We start from the raw sequence: 21,586 nt of genomic DNA on the forward strand, positions 1-21,586 counted from the left end.
TCTTTATTAACAATAATTGCTTTGGCACTTAGCTCAAAAATAGAGTTTCTTTTTTGCACATTGCTTACGTTACAGATGTGGGTGGAGGGATTTGTATAAATAAACATTCAGAATGTGTGTAATTTTTGCAGTTGTTCCTCAGCCTTTTCCGGTCCGGACATAACACCAGTTCTCTCTTTGGTCTCTTTTGCAATTACAGGGAACTTCAACTGGGGCTCTAACTGAATGTATGTTTCACCCATGCATGGGAGAAATCCTGCTGTTCAAACAAGGGTTCAGGGCTTAGAATTAGCTGACCTGGGTCCAGTTCTCACTCCATCTGACACTGGTGAGTGACCTTTAGGAAGGTAGTTTTCCTTTATTTTCCTAAATTTTCCTTTCTTTCTCTTTCCTAGAAGTAAAAATGGGCATAATAAGAACCTCATAACTGCCAGGACCACTGTGAAGTTCAAGTGAATGTGTGTGTGCATGCAATCATGCCCAGGCTTTTATATGATGACTCTGTTCAGTAAATTCTGCCTCGCGGTAACACACTTAAAAATAAATTAAAAGAAGGGCTTATAATCAAAGACCTGTAAAGTTGCCTCATTGTTACTTCCAGAAAAGCAGTAGATTCCAAGAACAGAGACTTGGGTCTTCCGGGTTATTACTCTTTTAAATAACATATGTTGTTTTTTCCTAATTTACAAATAAATACATGTTTTCCCTAAAAACAAAATTGAAAAAGCAAAGACAAAATATCACTGAAAACAAGAGGTAACAATTCTTAACCTTTTTATGTTGTTCTCTGCCATTCTACATCTATAGAGATACACCCTTTTCTTTCTTATAAAATTTAGATCACAGCACATGTGAATCTCTGTTCCTGCTATTAACTGTTTCCCTTGGATGGTTCCCAAGAGTGAAATTACTCCATCAAAGAGTAGCAACTCTTTGAAGGCGCTTCATAAATTCATCTGCATCTTTTAGGAAAATCTGTACAAATTTAAAATGCTGTAAGCAGGGAATGAGAATACTTACCTTGCATCAGGATCCCAAGCACTAAATGTCATTATCTTTTCAAAATCTTTGCCAAATGTGATTTCTTTTTTATTGATGCTGAATTATTTTTAAGTGTCTCATTAGCCATTTGTGTTTCTAATTTTGCACATCATATTTGTCAGAAAAAGTTGAGCTGCAGGTAAGAGAAAATATGACTTCTAATGAAGTCATATTTTTCAAGAAGTTTGGAGAATTTGGCTTTAAGGGTTGGTTCAGTAGCTCAACAATGCCAATGACAGTTTTTCTGCCAATCTCATGGCCTCTCACGCATGTGGGCAAAATGGCTGCTGAAGACCCAGCATTGCATCCTTATTCAAGTCAGAAAGAAGGGAATAAAAACAAGGCAGCCATATCTGTTCCCAAACACTCCTCATGAAGATTCTGCTTATGTTCCATTGGTCAGAATTATGCAACATGGCCACCCTAGCCACGAAGAGCCTGGGAAGATTATTAGTTTTTCCAGCCTCTATAATGGAGATGGGCAAGAGTGAAGGGGCTTTGAAAATGGATGTTGGGTTACTGAACAGCTACGGTCTTGTCTTTTGCACATCTTCACCATAAGCTTTTTTGTAATGACATTTTAAATAGCAGCCAGCCTCCCTGGCAGTCCCTGGAAGAAGTATTAGCTGTTATTGAATAAATAAAACTGTTGGTGTTTATCTTAGTCAATCTATACAGCTTGACCGCATGAGAGGCAGCTGGATTGCTTACCTGTGTCTGCATTTTAGAGCAGCAATCTCCAGGTGACTCATATACTCATTAGAAACCACTGTTCCTTTTCCAGTTCATGACACCTTAAATGCATTTGGCATGTTTCTTCACTAAAGCCACCATGAAAAATTCTCGTATTTCTGTATGTCATACTGTGGAGGAAAACACATCTTTATTTCCAGTGCACTTTGTCCTCCGGGGTCCTGAACAGTGAATTCCATACATGCCACACAGCCTACCTGTTATACCACGTCCTCCCAAGCTCACTCTCCAAATTTCATCAGAATTCATCCACAATTACACAGTTGAACTGCTGAACATCCACAAATTCACAATACAACTGTTGAAGAAGCAGAAACTCAATTTCAAGTATATTTATGTACAGAAATGCTTTCAAATTTTCCTGGTTGTATCTTACTTAATTTTATTATGGTTGTTCTTTGAAATACAGGCATCTTTTTATTTAAAATAAATGAGGTAAAATCTATCATTATTTTCATGGTGACGTAGCACAGTGTCTGGAGAAGAACTACTACTTGGGTACCAATCCTGGATTTGCTGTTTCCTATGGGGGACCACAGCAAGTCATACACCCTCAGGTATACCTTAGCATCCTCAATTGTTAAATATAATAGCATTAATAATACAGAAAACATATAATTTGTGACAAGATTAAATAAGATAAATTGCATATAGCCCTAATTCAGTGCCTGGTCAATACTTAATGATGAATTTGTATTAGCATTATAAGATTCTTGATATGTGTGTGTTATATACGTTATTTCATATGTGCGTATAATATGTGGGTGACATACATTAATATATTTACATAGCACATTAATTCTTCTGGATTTATTTTGATGTATATGAGAGAATCTAATTAAATCTTTTTTCCAAATACAGTTAATTTTTCTGTCACCACTTGTTGAGTAATTCATTCCATCAGTTTGTAGTATTTTCATTCTTGTGTATAGTTCTGTTTTTATATACACTAAGGATCTATTTCAACGCATCTTACCTGATACAATAGAACGTTATAGCAGTAGTCAGTCATTCTGGTTGCTGTTAGAGTCATTCATAGCATGTCAAAGGCTGCTTAAAAATTTGCAGAAGCAAATGGGTTTGGATTGTTCCTTCAAATTGTAACAAAAAACAATCCAGAGAAATTGGGAAGTCACATATAATAAGTGAATTATTTGTTTTTAATTTAGGAGGAAAATATTGAGAGCTTACTATGTGCGAGGCACAGAACTAATAGCCCACCTATTTCCCCTATGTGATTATGCCCATTGTATAGTCAAGGAGACTGAGGTAAGAGAAGCTCATCACACCGTCACAGCAGAGCCAGGACTCAGGCCTAGCAGCCCAGACACTGAAGGGCTCTGTTAGGTAATCCCTTCACTGCTCTCTGAGTATGGGAAGAGTCTCTAAGTATAAACAACATGGAAAAGAATGACAGAGAAATACGTCAACAAATTGGACTAAATAACAATATTAAACACTCTACATGTAGAAAAAAAAAGTCTTAGAAGCAAATAACCCTGCTTTTTGGCCTTTTGGATACAAGCAAATGTAAAAGCAAATGACAATGTAGGGAAATACCTGTAACAATAAGAAAAACTTACAAAATTATCTTGGAAACTGATGAAAAAACACTAATGACGTCAAATGCAGAAACTATAAAATAAATAATGAACAAATTTGGCTTGATAGTCATTTAAGCTTTTTCTTATCAAGAAATACCATACACAAAATTATTAGCAAAAGTTAACTAACCTGGCTGGGTGCCATGGCTCATGCCTTGGGGAGGCTGAGGAGGGTAGATCACCTGAGGTCAGGAATTCAAGACCAGCTTGGCCAAGATGGTAAAACCCCCTTTATCCTAAAAATACAACATTAGCCAGGTATGGCAGCACACATTTGTAATCCCAGCTATTTGGGTGGCTGAGGCAGGAGAATCACTTCAACCCAGGAGGTGGAGGTTGTAGTGAGCAGAGATTGTGCCCTTGCACTCCAGTCTGGGCAACAGAGAGAGACTCCATCAAAAAAAACAAAGTTAACTAAACTGATTAAAATATAGGTTAATACAGATAATACACTCTTAATATCCTTTTTAAATAATTTGTATTAAACTTTGTTAAAGGAAAAGACAAGCAATTCAAAGTGAATAGGAGCAAAACTGTGTAAATTTTTTTCACAGAAATAGAAATACAAATTGACAATTGACATACAAAAAAATTTTTAACTTCACTAACTTATAATCAAAGAAATGCAAACAAGGATAATAATGGAGTTTGTTTTGTCAATTTGGAAAAGACAATAAACACATAAATCCTAATGTTGATGAAAACTCGGAGAATGAGACATGCCTACATGTAGACATTCCTTACAAGAATATAAATTGATATCATCTTTTTGGAGGGCAAGCTGGTCATGTGTGTCAATGACTGCAAGAATTTGCATATATTTTTCTCAGCAATAACAGAATGTTTAAGGAAAAAGTGCAGAGTTCAAGGAAAAACTAAGGATATGCATCATGATTTCTCTTTGCTTTATTTATATATTAAATATTAAAGCCACCCTAATGTCCAGCAATATAGGATTGCAGTGAAGTAAATAAACTATGATAAATTTATACAGAGGGAAAACTGATGCTTTAAAAGAATATTTAGTTCTTTAAAGAAATACCTGACAGTGTGGGAATATAGTCACACAATAGAAAATAATGCACTAATTTAAAACGGCACTGTAGAAACTGTGGCAAGATGTTCACAATTTATATTTGAATATAGTAAGCAACAGATACAAAATTATATGCTATGTTCCTATTTGTAACATAAAGTGTAACACATGCATATAATTTTGTATATATAAAAAAGTTAATAATTACTTATTTTCTAAGTTTATTCTAAGTTTTCTGTAATAAAATGGGATTCAGTTTCAGGACAAATACTGTTAGCTAACAAACCTAAAGCGTTACTTCTTCTTCTTTCTAACTACACCTCAATATTATCTGCACAGCCTGAACCAGCTCAGGGCGTGAGTAATGATTGGTCTAGGCTTAGAGTGGACATGATTTAAAGTAATAATAATTAAGCAATTTTCAAGAGAAAAAGCACTTTAAAAGTTTTTGAGAAATGAGGAAGGTGTCTTGTTTGCTCAGTCTGCTAAGACAAAATACTATGGATAAGGCGACCTATAACATAGCAGAAATTTATTTCTCATAATTGTGGAGGCTGGGAAATCCAAGATCAAGGTGCCTATATTCAGTGTCTGACAAGGACATCTGTTATAGACAGAAGTCTTCTGCATCTGTTCTTGAAACTAACCCAGTTGTTCCACAGACATATTTTTTTTTGTTTTGTTGTGTTTTAATAAACATAGAAACTGAAACTTCTAGTCTTAAATCTTGAAATTTACATTTGTTTTATCTGGGTTCCTTCCTAAGGACATGAGCTTCAGGCCGCTCAAAAAAGAAAAAGGCACCATAGATCTGAAACTCTCCAGACTACTACCTCCTGACTATGAGATGCTAGGAGATTTTGGGCTGAGACAATGGGGTCCTCTAAATATACAATCTCATTTATCATTATTTCTTCCTTGCCCCTCCCTAGTTCTATTTTCTTACATATTGTTACATTGCTTCCCTGCTATAGAAACCCCTAGTTTTAGTGTGTCAGGGAGATGGATTTGAGACTGAGTTCCCATCTCCTTGGCTGCAGAACCTGACTAAAGCCTTCTTCCTTGGCAATACTTGTTGTCTCAGTGATTGGCTTTCTGTGCCATGAGCAGCAGGACCTAGACCACACCTCTGGTGTTACAGTAGCATCCTCACAGGGAGGAAGGTGAGAGGAAGGTGAGAGGAAGGCCTCTCCAGGGCCTCTTCTATGGAGGCATTAATCTCATCCATGAGGGCTCTAACCTCATAACCTAATCACCCTCCAAAGGCCCCACTTCCACACAAACCACTTGGAGGTTAGCATTTCTACATATAAATCTTGGGAAGAGACCACAGCAGAAAGTCTAAGTATTTTTTAAAAGAAAAAGGAGAAGACAGAGGAAGAAGAGGAGGATTTATCACGATAAAGCATCTATATTTCAAACCTACCAGGGATTTATTTCTCAGAGGTGACCAAACTTACAAGATAAAAAAAAATGCAGAATGACGTGCAACAGTTGAACACAGGTGGGAACGTCCACCCTCCATGACTGTGCTAGTTACACACTGTGTTGTTTTGTTGCCACTGTCTGTCCAGGAGCCACCTTGAGAGTATTTGTCAGGCATCCTCTCACTGATTCACTCACTGCCATCATCCGAGGTGGAAAATGCTGAGAATCATAAGCAACTTTCTTTTTTTGTTTGTTTTTGAGAAGGAGTCTTGCTCTGTCGCCCAGGCTGAAGTATAGTGATGCAACCTAGGCTCACTGCAACCTCTGCCTCCCGGGTTCAAGTCATTCTCTGCCTTAGCCTCCCGAGTAGCTAATTTTTGCATTTTTAGTAGAGACGGGGTTTCACCATCTTGACCAGGCTGGTTTCAAACCCCTGACCTCGTGATCCGCCAGCCTCAGCCTCCCTGAGCAACTTTCTAATTTTAGAGACTAAAACCCCCAAACCCAAAGAGACCAAGATCCCCAAGCCTCTCCCCGCAATTTTAGTTGGTATGTTATGTTAAACAATGTAATTTGTCTGTGCTCTGTCTTCCTACATTGGACTAGAATTGGCCTTGAAATGCATAAATACAAAATGATACTATGGTGGATTCACATTTCTACGTTCTATTAACACAAAGCTAATAAAACCGAAAGAAAATAAGATTGAACTAAAATATCCTCCCCCTTTGCAAATTGCACTCCCCTCCCACTGCTGCCCAAGGAATAGCCCATGGCCCAAGATCTCTCTCTGCCAGCTGTCAATGCAAAATTCTTTCCATCCATGGTGGTGTTTTGCCATGTGCAGGCAGGGGCAGTGGGAAAAAGTTTATAGAAACTTTGACTTTCAGTCATCACTTGTAAATGTTCCATGCACATTCACACAGTCAACCAAAAGCATATGTTCCAACAAGTTCACACTCTCCCACTCCCCTCCCCGGCATCCTCAGGGTTATGTGGAAGAGACTAGAATGGAAAGCTGTTTCTGGTTTTTGTTTTTGTTTCTATTTTTATTCTTTATTTTAAAGAAGGCAATTCTAGGAATTAACCGGCTAAACTTCTCACCAAAAATTAAGATTGAGAAACACAATGGGTGACCTAAAGGGGCCAATCAAGGAGCGGAGAAACCAGGAAATGCTAAATAACCAAACATAGCCTTATTCTCAAGAGGGGTAGAAAGTCTACACAGAAATGAAGCCCAAGAAACACTGAGTTGATTTACAGCTGATCTAACTAATATATTTCAGTGGGAGGAACAACTTTCCTCCCATGACTATACCTCATGAGTTTGCAATGCATATCATAAATGATGCAATGAGAGACCTGATCCATATTTCCTGGTGTTAACTCTTGGAAAACAATGTGATCATTTAAGGGCTGCAAATGAGGTTCTTTATCTGTGCATTGATATCTAAGTTATTGGAGTTTCTGAGGTTGGAAGGCCTTATTAAAGTCTTATTAAAGCCATTTCTTTTCTTTTTTTTTTTTTTGAGACAGAATTTCGCTCTTGTTACCCAGGCTGGAGTGCAATGGCACGATCTTGGCTCACCGCAACCTCCACCTCCTGGGTTCAGGCAATTCTCCTGCCTCAGCCTCCTGAGTAGCTGGGATTACAGGCAAGCGCCACCGTGCCCAGCTAATTTTTTGTATTTTGAGTAGAGATGGGGTTTCGCCATGTTGACCAGGATGATCTCGATCTCTTGACCTCATGATCCACCCGCCTCAGCCTCCCAAAGTGCTGGGATTACAGATGTGTTAAAGCCATTTCTTATTCATCATCATCATTGTCATAGTGAAAGGAACATTTCTTGATTGCCTGCTCTACTTAAAGGCAAATTAGATCTTGCTGGAGCGAAGTCTCTCTGGATCAGGATTCCTGGGCTTGATAACTGCGAACATTCTCCTGGGTCGGGATTTCTGGGCTTGATACTGCGAACATTCTCCTGGCTGAGCTCCTAAGCAGATCACTCGGCTGCTGCAGATGTTCTATCTTCATTACACAAGAGCCTAAACTGTGTAGGATTTTTGGCTTTTACTAAAGGGGTGATGTGTTTGGGGACATATTTTCTTCCACATCTGTTGAACTGGCCACTGTAGATTCATTGAGTACAAAAGCAGTCACTCTCCAGCCTCTCCTGTCAGTGTACCTCACGTGGTTTGCCATTTGCACGACATAGAAATAAGCAAATCCATTCAAGACAAACTCAGGAACACACTGATTGCACCAGTCACACACCAAAGTTATTGACTTCATCACAGGTCATAACTTGTAAGTAACAGTAGCTGGAGTAATTGGCATAATACTTTATACGCCACAGGTCAACTGAAGAGAGGATTTATCTGTGTTTAGTAGGTTCCCTAGCAATCTCTATCTCCTGGTGTTCACATGCAACCTGAACAAGGCTGACTGGGACTGCCAAGAGGATAGTGCAGAAATAATTGTGTGTGACTTCCAAGTCTAGCTCACAAAATACATTGCAGGTTCCATTTTTTTCTCTCCTGGATTACTGACTCTGGGGAGTGGAAGCCACCATGTTGTAAGGACACTCAAGCAGCAACAGCCTTTTAGAGAGGCTCACAAAGGCAGGACTAGTGGTCTCCTGGCAACAGCAAGCACAGACTTGAGAGCCATATGAATGAACCATCTTAGAAGCTGATCCTCTAACCTCAAACGTTCAGAAGACTACAGCACTGGCCATTGTGACTGAAGTCCTAGAAGATGCCCTGAGTCAGAACTACTCTGTTAAGCCACTTCTGAATTCCTGACCCATAAAAACTTGCAGATATTAAATGTTTGTTTTTTAAGCCTTGAAACTTGGGATTTTTAAATGCATCAACAGGTAATCACTACCTTGTAGCTCATGAGCAATGGAAACTAACATTGTGATTAAAAACATTATAGAGGCAGAAAATTTGAGTCCCATTGTACAAAAAGACAAAACAGGCCTGGGGGAAGAATGGAATTGATGTTTCATTTGAATTTCATTTATGCCCTTATTTGGTCTACTCTACCTTGACAAGCACAAAAGCTAGATAAGGAAACTGGGTTTAGAGCAGCTAAGTAATGGTCCAAGAATACACAGAAGTAGTAAATGGCAAAGCTCAGATTCAAACACAAATCTGTCTGCCTTCAAATTCCCATACTCTATCCCTGTATAAAAGTAAAAGCTTCTCCCAAGATGAATGAAATTTGAAATGCTCATCATTTATCACTCTATTCATTCCAGAAAGTGTTTACATGTCTAGGATCAGAAATCGTGTTTTATGCCACATGAAATGGGCCGTCATATCCACAACGTGAGGCACATCAGCTTCAGTGTGATTTGCTGAAGGCACATTTCAATTTGCTTCTGCACCATGTCTTCCTGTGGGTTCCGAAACAAAAGTGCATTTGGCAAGAATAAGACAAAAGAAAAAGTCCAAATAAGGAAGACACTGCTCCACTCTCATCTTAGGTGCACCGGCTAATACAAAGTAGAGCTGAGCTACAAAAGTTATCCAGTCCAGAAGCTATGAGACTGTGGTAAGCAGGTCCCAAAGCCTAGAATCAGAAGAAGAGTATTACTAGGGAGATTTTGACAATGATAGCATGTGACCAACAGCAACTCCCTGCATGTGTTTTGGCTTCAATTTTTCCATATGTGAAATTATGGCAATATATGTACTAGGTGTTCTTCCCTAAGGTCCATGCAGGCCTCCTATGTTATATATGCACAGGCTCAGATGCCCACACAAGGAAGGGGCTTGGAGATGGAGAGAGGGAGAAAAAGAAAGAAAAGACAAAGTAGCTATTTGTTATTTGCCTGCCCGGTATGCCCTGCTGCCTCTTTGGGTCCTAATTTCTAATTTTGTTGAATTGCAAAGCCACCCCTCTTCCTCTTCTACTCTTAGTCCACAACCATGGGTGAGTCTCAACTCAGTTCTACAAATGGAGAATGTAACTCAGGCTTGGCCAATGAAAGCACTGGCGTCCTCCACCTTGAGGATTAGGTCAGGGATGGATGCATGATCTAAAGGAGTACCATTAAAATAAATCTCAGGACGTCGGCAGGAGCTACTCTCTCCCAGTGAGACTGAATCTGAAAGGTTGCTGGCTTAGTGGGAGTTGCCTTAGTCATTTTGCCACCAGGGGCAAACTCAGTGAAAGAAGGGGCAAGAGACAGAGAGACACTAAATCCTAATGACTCACTGGCATCCCGAGACCAATGGTTCTAAGCAGGAATTCTCTTTTAGTCATTGTTTTGGTTTAGGCTTCTGCACAAGTAGCTAATGAGACAATATTTCTAGTGCAAGTGATTGATTTGGGAGATGATCCCAAGGAAACCAATAGAGAAATGGGGCCATGAGACAGAGAAGGGAATGAAGCCAACAAGCGGGGTGTGGTAGGCAGAATTCTGGCCCCTAAAGATGTCTCCATGTCAATCCCTGGAATCTGTGACTGTGTTAGCTGACAAGTTGAAGGTGAATTAATGTTGCAGATGGAATTAAGCTTGCTAATCACCTGACCTTCAGACTGGGAGAATTTCCTGGACTCTCAAGATGGACCTAATGCAATCACAAGGTCCCTAAAGGTGGAAGAGGGAGGTCACAGTCAGAAAGAGATTTGAAGACCCTGTGCTGCTGGCTTTGAGGATGGAAGAGGGGGTCACAAGCCAAGGAATGCAGGTGGCCAGCAAAACATGGAAAAGATGAGGAAACAGTGCTTCCCTGGAGACTCCAGAAAGAAATGCTCCTTACTGGAACCTTCTGGCCTGTGAGCTTCATAGCATAAGGTGATACTGTTTTAATCCACGTAGGTTGTGGTCATCTCTCACAGCAGCCATACGAAACTAACACGAGTGTGTCATCAAGTCAGTGACTGTGTGGGCAGCGGGAGCTCGGTACCCAGTGAAGCTCTGAGAGATAGTGCAGGGCGTGCTTCAAAGCGGCTTCAGTCCCAGGTAAGAAAGCCGAGGTGTTCGTCTACCAGCCCACAGTCATCCGTGGTTGAGGGCTGTTTCCAGGGCACACTATCTAGCACTTCCACGTTGTCAGAGTGTGCTTCACAGGCAGAAAGTCTTTATTCCACAGGCAGAAAGTCCCGGGTGTCTGCAGTAGGAAGACTTTGGTGTGTACAGCTGGAGTCCAAGGACAACAGCATCTGCAATAAGCACCTTTTAGAGATACATAGTTGGGCCAGGAGTGACAGGGTGCGGGGCATGGATTTTAACTATCATGGAAATCGGGGGCTTCTGCTAGTATTTATGGGCTGGAGCCGGGTATGTTGAACAACCCACAATGTGTGGAATAATTCTGTACCAACACTTAACTCACCCAACATGCTGGAAGCACCCCCTTAAGAAACACTGGCCAAGACCAAGCTGCTCTCCACCCAGGCCATTGCATCAGACTAAGCGATGTATTTCCTTTCTCCGTGAGCTGGTTTGGAATGAATTCCCCTTCACTTAGCCCAGAGAACTTCAAGTACTACTCGCAGATGACAGAGAGAGACAGCAATCGATCAAGATCTAGGTATCCCTTTTTGTAAATGTCCAACAATTGCTTTCAGAAGGGAAGAGACAGCCAATAATCCACAACAGCTGGGACTAGATTCCCATCCATTCTGCACACTTTTTTGCACAGTGTTGAAAGCAACATAAAATCAGCTCAGCCCCATCAGAACGTTCTGTCATGAGGTAACAGAGACACATTCCAAAAGGAAGGAAAAGGGGATTGCAACGTGCTTGACTACTCCCCAAAGGTGCATGCACCATAAGCCAGTAACTGTTCAAAGATCAGAACAAGAGCCAAGCAACTTGCTGCCTAAAGCCTGTTTGTGTCGGCAAATGAAGGACAGGTGAGGAAGAAAGACTTTGAGATTTTTAAGTGGAAAGGAGCAAGGGGAGAAAATATTTTATTTTCTTTCTTTAAAATACTCTGCAGAATTTTTCAGTACCTGTAACCTTTAATGAGCCTTCCACTTGAATTCTGGAGTGGAAGACGCTGTATTACCAATGTACGTTCCAGAAGCAGGTGACCCTGGAGGAGTGACGCAGAGGGGAGAATGTGGGAAGCTGATGGGCCTGGCCCAGGGTGACCCACACCTCACCTCTCTCAGACGCCCACCTTAGCAAATTTCTTAAGATACTTCCTGTATTCGCCTGCTGGGCCCGCCATGAAAAATGACCACAAGCTGGATGGCCTAAACCAACAAAATCAGGCCAGGTGCAGTGGCTCACACCTATAATTGGGATTACACTTTGGGAGGCTGAGGCAGGCAGATCACTTGAGGTCAGGAATTCGAGACGAGCCTGGTCAACATAGTAAAATCTAATCTCTATTAAAAAGGCAAAAATCTGCTGGGTGTGTTGGTGTGTACCTGTAGTCCCAGCTACTTGGGAGGCTGAGGCAGGAGAATCACTTGAACCCAGGAGCCAAGATGGCGCCACTGCACTCCAGCCAGGGTGACAGAGTGAGACTCCATCTCAAACAAAAAACAACAATAATAACAACAAAATGTGTCTCTCCCAGTTCTGGAGTCCTGAAGTCTGAAATCAAAGCGGGGTCAGAGCTTTGCTCTCCCTGAAGGCTCGGGTAAGATCCTTCCCTCACCCTTAGCTTCTGATGGCTGCCAGCAACCCTTGAACAGCCCTTGCTGTGTAGACGCACCACGCCCATCTCTGCCTGTGTTGTCACATGGTCTTCTCCGCGTGTGTCTGTGTCTCTCCATGTCTGCATTTCTCTCTTCTCATAAGAACACCAGTCGTTGGATTTAGGGCCTTCTTTAAACCATTATGACCTCATCGTCATGTAATCATATCTGTAATGACTCTATTTCCAGAAAGAGAAGCTCTTTATCAATGTTCAGCCAGTCTTCATCTAGCTGCAACTCTAAGTTCCCTGCCTCTACGTGGAGCCTCGTCCCCTGGGTGCCTAGAGCCTTTCCCTCCCTTCCCAGCTCAGTGCTACAAGCCGGGGGCCCGACCTCTCTTGTCGGCTGTCGTCTGGCTGTGTTTGGCTGCTGAGAGGCACTGGCCGGGAACTGGTTGAAATATTAGGCTAGTCATATTAAATCACCAATATCTGACCTTTTTTTTTTTTAACCTGAAGAGGCAATTTCATATAATTTTAAGTAGTTTTTGTTTTGCTAATTGGACTTCCACTGCTGAGGAATTGAGCTTAGCTGTAAAGATTGGCCATGCCAGAAAGACTGGCCTGCTAAGCTGTAAGTCACTCCCCAGTAAGAAGTAAAATCCACACATTTTTAGTTCAGCATGGGCTAATTATTGATCATACTCTTTAATTCCCTCCAGGACAAATCGGCCTTGTTAAGAACTGCCGGGAAATGAAACAGACATTGTCAGGGGAAGCATGTTATTTAAGAAGTGAAGGACGTATCAGTTTGATGCATAATAATTTACATTCATGGTTTTAAAATCAACGTTGTAGGATTTTCTCCTTAGTTCAGCTAAAAACCAGGTTCTTGTCACATGCCCAGGAAAGATTAGGCTCGCAGGCACATAGAAGGTTGAGAAAAATGGAATTTTACTGGGTGAAAAGGGAAAAAATGCAGCAAAGCAAGAGAGGTTCCTGTTAGCAGGTCCCCATCTCACAGACTAAATCCCAGGTTACAACCCAGGAACGGGAGAGGCCAGGCTCCTCCCTACTGCAAACAAGGCCCCACCCCATCCTCCCAGCGTGCAGGCCCATTTTGCAGATTCTCCAGGGAAGCCTTTTTACTTAGCTGTCTCAATAATACCTACTAATAAAAACGCAGCAGAGGTCTTAGGCTTGTGGGAACCTGAACTCTCATTACTTTATTTTAGAACCACGATCTAAGTTAATGTATCCTTCTTTCAAGTTGTCTGTTTGAAAGGCTGTGACTTTTTCCAGGGTTAACATCAAAACATCTCTCGAGAACCTGCCTGACACAGCTTTTCAAACCCACCTTTCTAGTGCTAGGATCATTTCACTGACATTGACAACTCCCTTCATTTGTCGGATTAATCACAAACTGACTCCTCGTTGTACAAAAGGTTGACATCTACCTTAGATGGAACGCGTTGTCACCTCTCTTTAATATTCTAAATGAGGCCTGAAAAAGGTGTTTGACACATGCTTTAAGCTCTCATAGGAGCAAGAGTGTAAGCTCACAAGGCAGCTACTCCAAAGAGGCCATTTTTTATTAAGAAATGTAAGTTCTGATACATTCTTTTTTTTAAAGGATCCTGATTTTATAATTCCACCTATTTATGACAAAATTACTGTGTTTTTCATAGGAAATGCAAACTTTATTTAGGCAAAGAGGTGTGAAAACGAAAGCCCTGCTCCAGCCCAGCTTCAGAGGAACCAGACACTTATACCACAGGGGACTCGACCAGGTCCCAACTGATCCCTGAATGGCTTCCCATTAACGGTTACAGAGCAGAATCACACACCGTTAGGTTCACTGATAGGTTTGGCACTATCAGAGGGCCTGCCGAGATACATGGACATGTCATGAGGGAATTATCCATCACCCTGTGGAGTCTACCATCTTTTATCATCTTGATTAGATAAACTGTAGGAAGCAGAGAGCAGTAGCCTGAAGAAAGGAGGGACTTAGGTAGTCAAGCTTTGATGCATGAGTTGGCTGCAGAGTCCCCAGAAGCTTTAAAGAGTTTGGCATTGAGCTGCTGAGCCATTAGGAGGCAGTGGCAGACACAGGGCTCATGGGGTTGTGGCAGCCGCAGGGTCTGTGTCAGTCAGCTGGGGCTTGAGCAGGGGAGCAGAGTTGCTGTGAGTGTTATGAAAAAAGTCTTGTTGTAGATATTAGACCTTCTATATTTGCAGGGGGAGCTGAAGAAGTCAAAGTCTCAGGGACAGGGGGTGTGATGAGAGGATCCATGGTGGAGACACCAGCCAGTCACTTTGAAAAGCCAAACACACCTTGTTGCCAAATGCAGCCACAAAGGTAGAGGTCAGGAAGGGGGTTGCCACTGATGCTGTGTCACCTCTTACGGTCTGCAGCGAAACACATGGAAAAGCCAGCAGTCAAGATCACGGGCTGGGCAGAACAGAGGACAGAGAACCCCAGCCGAAGACCACCAGCAGCTGCTACGTCTGCCTCCCACCGCATCTGGCTGACTGAAAGACCTCCAGACAGCGATGGCCACTGCTTCACTTCTGCTTCGGAAATCTCACTCAGGTTTCTCTTTGGGCTAGCTCTAACTCAAAACCATACAGGGACCATTCAGCTGTAGATTCTGAAGAAATTTCATATGGAAACATGGCCTCATTAGAATAATCAGGGAGTGGATAGGTTAGATTATTGATTGGAAATATTCATTCCTCACCCTCCCGCCCTCCCATGAAGAATAGAGTGTATTTTCCTATCCCTAGACTTTAAGTTTGTCCGTGTGCCTCGCTTCAGCCGGTGGAATGAGGCTATTCAGGATGTGCCAGTTCCGAGCCAGGATTAAGAGGCTTCACGGGTTTCCACTCAAATCATTTTGCTCTGCCATGGGCATAAGACTAGACTGCCAGGCTGGACTCCTGCTCCTAAGAGGAAGATAAGAAACACAGGCAGAGCTGAATCACCCCAGCTGAACCCACTATACATCAGCCAAATGCTGGCTGACCCCCAGATATGTGAGCAAACCTATGCAAATCAGCAGACCCTGACTAATCAACCCAACCTAGGTTAGCTCTTACCCCCTGCCGACTCCCAGATGCATGAATTACATAAATGCCTACTGCTGTATGCCAAGTGTTCTACTTACACTCAAATCCTTGTCTGAGTCTGATTTGGGAAAAACCCAAATCGAATCCAATATGTCTTTCTTGCTGTTTCTTAAACATGCCAAGCATACTGCAGGGCCTATGCTCTGAGTTCTCACTCTACTCCTAGCACTCTCCTTCCGTGTTGCTGAATGGCTCACTCCCGTGCTCACTGGGGTCTCCACCCAAATGTTACTTTATGCAAGCCTTCCCCAACAAGCACGCTTTCCCCCATCCTTTCTCTCCTTCTTAACACCTGCACCCTGTTTATTTGTTGCTATATTTCTTCCCCACTAAAACGTGGCTGTGAGAGAGCAGAGAATTTGCCTGTATTGATTGCTGCTGTACAGCTGCATTCCCATCACCTAGGACAGTGCCTGGCACACAGTAGCTGCTCAGTAAACATCTGTTGAATGGAGAGTTTTTTCATTTTTACAGATATTAGTGATAATGACACTTACGGAGGGATTTATGTATTTTGACTCCTTTGACTCTCTTGACAAGTACTACTGCTACCCTCACTCTAAAGCTGAGGAAACTGAGGCAGCAAGAGGCTAAGTGGATGACCCAAGCTAACCAAGAGAAAGGAGAGATAGAATTTGAACCCAGGCAGTCTGGTTCTAGAATCCACAGTATTTTCCGTTTTCCCTCTGAGTCCCAGAAGTGTCCACAGTTACATTAGACGATGAGACCACAAACTCCATTCTTCGTTTTGGTCATTTTATTTCCAATGATGAAAGCAATACATGTTCATTGTAGGAAAGGTGAATAGTTAAGAAAAAATAATAAAGAATATTAATCTCCTAGAAATGCTGTTCACATGTAGCTGTTTATATTCCAGATTTTTTCATGTAAGTATGTATGTTAAATATTTGGTGCAAAATGAGTGTCCTGCAGTATACCTTTACATTTTGTCTGGCTTTGTACAATTTTAATATTGTGTCAGGAAACACTGGTGTTAATATTCTTAAAAATAGAATTTGAAATGCCTACACAATAGTGCATGGAACATTGCTTTAATTTATTTAGACATGTGCTTACCCTTAAGTATTTAGCTTGTCTTACATTTTGATTTGGAGTAAATGAACATGTACATAAATCTCTGTGTCTGTTGCTGGACTATTCTTAGGATAATTCCTAGTAGCAGAATAGCTGAGTCAGAGGACATGCATGCGGTTGATATGGGGCTTGAGTTATACTTTCCAATGGTGCTTCCAAAATATTCAGCAATATGCATTCCCACCAGTGGTAGAGGGGACCCCAGAGCTCAGTCATGGAGCTGTTTGGCTCAGTCATGCTGCCTCAGCAGCGTACACAAACCTGACTTTATAGATGAGAAAATAAGGCTTAGACCAGCTTGGTGACTTGTTTGAGATTCGTGATAAAACCAAGCAGGGACAACAACTTGTGTTTCCTCCAAACCAGAAGGAATAGACAAGAACCAAGTGACACCCAACTGACAGAGATACCACAGCTTGAAATGTCACCTCTCCGCCCACCAACTCCACCCCAGCCCCTGGCCACCCACAGACTCTCTTGCAAAGCAAACAGCACACTGTGTCTTCAGTGATTCCAGAAACTTCGCCTCTTGGAACCTGCTGGAACATTTCCAAATCATGATGAAATTATAATTTCTCTCATCCACACAGTCACCAAATGACCCATGTGATGAGGAATTTGCTATCCACTGCAGACAAGACCCAACACCAGTAGAATATTCTGGCCCCAAGCTGTTCAAAGGAAAGCCTCTGTTTTTAAACCTCAAATTAAAAGTCAATAAAGAAATCTGGCAGCTGGCAGCAAGACATACGTGAACTAAAACCTCAGGTTGTTGTCTTTTGCCTTTTCCTTAGAACAAGATGGGGTTTCTGCCTCTATAGTGATTTGAGTCACAGCAGAGGGACCGCAACTTGTTTTAGGATCATAGTCAAAGCTCTCACTTGAAGAACAGTTTGTATTGCTATGTCAAAGCCAGGGCTGCATATTAAAATATTCCCGCTTCTTTTGTAACTTGGAGTCTCTCATTTTTTTTCCCAAATGTCTATCAAAAATAATCTTTCTTAAAAGCATGGCAACTTAGCCCTTGAATCATTAATTTTGTTTTCCCTGTCTACTTTAAATATATATATATTCAAATATGGAGATTGTCTTAGTTCATTCTGGCTGCTCTAATGACGTATTATCAACCGAGTGATATATATACGACAGAAATTTATTTCTCACAGCCTTGGAAGCTGGAAGTCAGAGATCAGGCTGCCGGCATGCCTGGGTCCTGGTGAGGGCTCCCTTCCAGGTTGCAGATGACTTCCAACTTCTCATTGCAACCTTACCTGGTAGAAAGAGAGCTACCAAGTTCTCTGGCCTCTTCTTATAAGGACGCTAATCCCATTTATGAGGGCTCCACCCTCATGACCTCCCAAAGGCCTCAGTATCAGGTACCGTTACCTTGGGATTAGGGTTTCAACATATAAATTTTGAGAGAAACATCCATCTTCAGGCCTTCGCGGATAGAATGCATTAATTCTGTTTTCATCATCCACTTTGAAAATAGAGCTATTCAAAGGTGGATATAATGCATACGTTTCCGATTCCTTTTTAATTGGTTAGGGTCACCTACATAAAGGGCAGCAAACTTCTGCAACCAAATGCAGGGCTTTACAGAGCTTGAGAGGGCTCTATGATTTGTCTTCTGTTAGGTATTTAGATTTTTTTTCCTTTTAATCTTCTTTATACTTTTTTTTTGAGACGGAGTTTAGCTCTTGTTACCCAGGCTGGAGTGCAATGGCACGATCTCGGCTCACCGCAACCTCCGCCTCCTGGGTTCAGGCAATTCTCCTGCCTCAGCCTCCAGAGTAGCTGGAATTACAGGCACGCGCCACCATGCCCAGCTAATTTTTTTAGTAGAGACGGGGTTTCACCGTGTTGACCAGGATGGTCTCGATCTCTTGACCTCGTGATCCACCCGCCTCGGCCTCCCAAAGTGCTGGGATTACAGGCTTGAGCCACTGCGCCCGGCCCTTCTTTATACTTTTATTTTGAACTTTCATATAATTTTTTAGTTGAAATGAAAGTTAGACTTAACTGCAGACACTTTAAGATGAGCTCAGTCTTCTGCTCACATACTGTCTTCAGCACCCTCATTCCACCGGCATCTGACACCCAGCCAATTCTCGGTACACATTTGCCACCTGTTTAGCAAAGAAGAAAGCCTCAAGATGTGAAGTGACCTACCTAGGTTGCACCATAAGGCTGACAGAGGCCGGGCCACAACCTTCTTCTGAGTCAAATTCCATCCCAACCTCCCTACCCAGAAAGAAAGGCTGGCTAGATTACCTGCAGCCAGGCCCTATGCCAGGCCCTATGCCAGGCCCTATGCCAGCTGTGTGGATTTTTTGCCTGGCAATGCCACTGGGGGCCATGTTAAGAACATCCTTAGTTTGGTGCAATTTTAGACTGGTGGGTTGTTGTCTAGAAAAGTTTTCTTCTACCAGAAAGTTTTTTTTTCCTACTAGAAAAATCATTTTTTTCAAGCTTTGGAAGAACTTGCAAAAAAATGTTTTTAACTTTGTTTTAAAGTAGTAATTAAAGCTTCAAAACCCACCCCATGTCCCAGTTCCAGTTCCCCACTTTCTATAGGCGAGTACAGGCCTTTTTATTCCCACCCTGCTGCCCGGCCAATAGCCAGGACCCTTCCCTGGAGAGGTCACCTGCCCCCCATCCTGTCCCCTTCAACCTCCAAGTGCAAAGTCACCAGGTGCCAGCTCCCCCTACCCCTCACCCCTCGCCTGCACCTTCTCATAAGGGTGGCTCCTTGCACCCCTCACTCCTGCACCTGGGCAGTCTACAAGTAAGGGGTGGAAAAAGGGATCCTGTTCCTTGGCCATAGGACTGCGCCCCAGGCAGAAAGATCAAGATCCACACCCTACTCGACCCACCTCTGCCCAGTCCAAGGGAAGCCGTCATCATCCTTCCACCACCTCCTTGGCAAACTCGAATTTTTAGAGCCACACACCCAAGACCTATGAAAACACTGATTTGCTTTGTAAACAATATACAAGCGTTTGAATAATTCCATGTGCCCTATAAAAATAAAGGCATTGAAATTTGAGATAAAAACAAGTATGAAGAGAAATGTTAATATTTTCTTTTAATGCCCCAAGGAGACTCCTTACAGAGGTGTTTGCTCACACGCATATACTCGTCGAGGTGTGCACACTCTTTTGGGAGCCTTTGCCTCCAGTGTATTCTGGAGCCTGGGTCTGTAGCATCAGTGCTCCGTCTTGACCACTGGGGAGCAGGCAGGGGTGGGCACCAACCAAGCAAGCCCTTTAGGGGTTCTCCACCCATCCTGTCCACCAAGGTTAGAATGCCAGAGGAAAAACACTTTCTCCTTTTTGTTTGCCTGTTTCTGCTCTTATATTTTTATGTTATTACCAAATCACATCCTATCCAGCGTTTAGAATTCGAAAGAATACAATTTATGTAATATATAGTTGAGGGTATAGGATAGCTCTCATTTCAGTATTTTTATTTTTTTCTTTTTCCTTTTTTTTAAAGGAGGCTCTTGCTGTGTCACTGAGGCTGGAGTGCAGTGTGTGATCACAGCTCACTGTAGCCATCCCTCCTTCTCAGCCTCCTGAGTCGCTGGAACTACAGGTGCACGCCAGCTCACCCAATAGTTCTGAAAATTATTTTTGTAGAGACGGGGTCTTGCTATGTTGCCCAGGCTGGTCTCAAACTCCTGGACTCAAGCCATCCTCCCACCTTGGCCTCCTAAATTGCTGGAATTACAGGAGTGAGCCACCATGCCCAGTCTCAGTATTTTTTTTTTTTTTTTTTTTTTTTTGAGACGGAGTTTCGCTCTTGTTACCCAGACTGGAGTGCAATGGCGCCATCTTGGCTCACCGCCACCTTCGCCTCCTGGGATCAGGCAATTCTCCTGCCTCAGCCTCCTGAGTAGCTGGGATTACAGGCACGCGCCACCGTGCCCAGCTAATTTTTTTGTATTTTTAGTAGAGACGGGGTTTCACCATGTTGACCAGGATGGTCTCGATCTCTTGACCTCATGATCCACCCCCCTCAGCCTCCCAAAGTGCTGGGATTACAGGCGTGAGCCACCGTGCCCGGCCTATTTTTAAACGCAAATTATTGCCAGAAAAAAATGGTATATTTATTCAGAGGAAAAATACTTGCAGTCATAAGCGAAAATATCTGTCATCGTCACTTTACAAAAAATGGAAAAGGACGAAGATTGTACAAACACTAGAAATTCCATCTCCAGTGTTTGTCCTCAGCAACGGGCACAGGTCGTTCCCGTTTGGGCCAGGCGGTGGCGCTCGAGGAAAATGGTCCCTGGATGCGCTGACCCTGAAGATGCTCTCAAAGCGCGAGTCTGTTCATCAGAGAATGGACTTGACACCCATTGGAATCGTCCCCGGAGGGCGTTGGTGTGAAAGTCGGGGGAGAGTCAGGGAAGCATCCCGAAGCCCTGCTGGGCGAACCTGTGCTGCTGAGATTACAGGGTCAGTACCTGTAATAAAGGACCTGAAAATAATAGATGCACCAGAAGAATGTTTGACCACTGTTTAAGAGGGAACTTGACGAAGAGCATTCGCCCAGGGCAGCCCTGGCCGGGCAAAAAAAAAAAAAAAAAAAAAAAAAAAAAATCACACAGCTGCTGCTCGGTGGCGGGAATGCAGGCGGGCGGGAGAACGCAAGCAGGGAGCTTTACGGCCGTGGTGTGAGCTCAGGGCAGCCCCCTGTCCAGCATGCAGTCTAGAGCAGGGTCTGCGAGTAAATAGGAGAAAATCTTAGTGGGCCTTATTGTGATTTCAGCATTTAGAATTTTCCCCCAATTCTGTCCTTGAGATTGAATAAAAGGCCTTTCCAAGTTACACTGGTTCTTTTTTCTTATGGAAATGGATTTGCGGTGATCGTTTTCACCGGT

At 42.6% G+C, this 21,586-nt stretch overlaps 3 long non-coding RNA genes across 3 annotated transcripts in view; 1 reads left to right on the forward strand and 2 right to left on the reverse strand.

Annotated features, from left to right (window-relative positions):
* LOC118149928 (uncharacterized) lies at nucleotides 1–12,630 on the reverse strand. The gene is made up of 4 exons (XR_004737694.3): nucleotides 12,493–12,630; nucleotides 1,992–2,092; nucleotides 1,753–1,904; nucleotides 1–391 (listed from the first exon to the last, which is right to left on the reverse strand). It is a non-coding gene; the product is annotated as an uncharacterized LOC118149928 (long non-coding RNA).
* LOC118149929 (uncharacterized) lies at nucleotides 11,605–17,740 on the forward strand. The gene is made up of 3 exons (XR_004737695.2): nucleotides 11,605–11,737; nucleotides 14,890–15,067; nucleotides 17,065–17,740. It is a non-coding gene; the product is annotated as an uncharacterized LOC118149929 (long non-coding RNA).
* Nucleotides 17,648–21,586, reverse strand: part of LOC118149895 (uncharacterized) — a 24,219-nt gene continuing 20,280 nt past the window's right edge. Inside the window, exon 4 of the long non-coding RNA XR_008478288.2 lies at nucleotides 17,648–18,827. This is a non-coding gene — a long non-coding RNA (uncharacterized LOC118149895). The remainder of the gene's footprint in view (nucleotides 18,828–21,586) is intronic.

This window comes from Callithrix jacchus, chromosome 21 (genome assembly GCF_049354715.1).
Source record: "Callithrix jacchus isolate 240 chromosome 21, calJac240_pri, whole genome shotgun sequence".
Taxonomy (NCBI): Eukaryota; Metazoa; Chordata; class Mammalia; order Primates; family Cebidae; genus Callithrix; species Callithrix jacchus.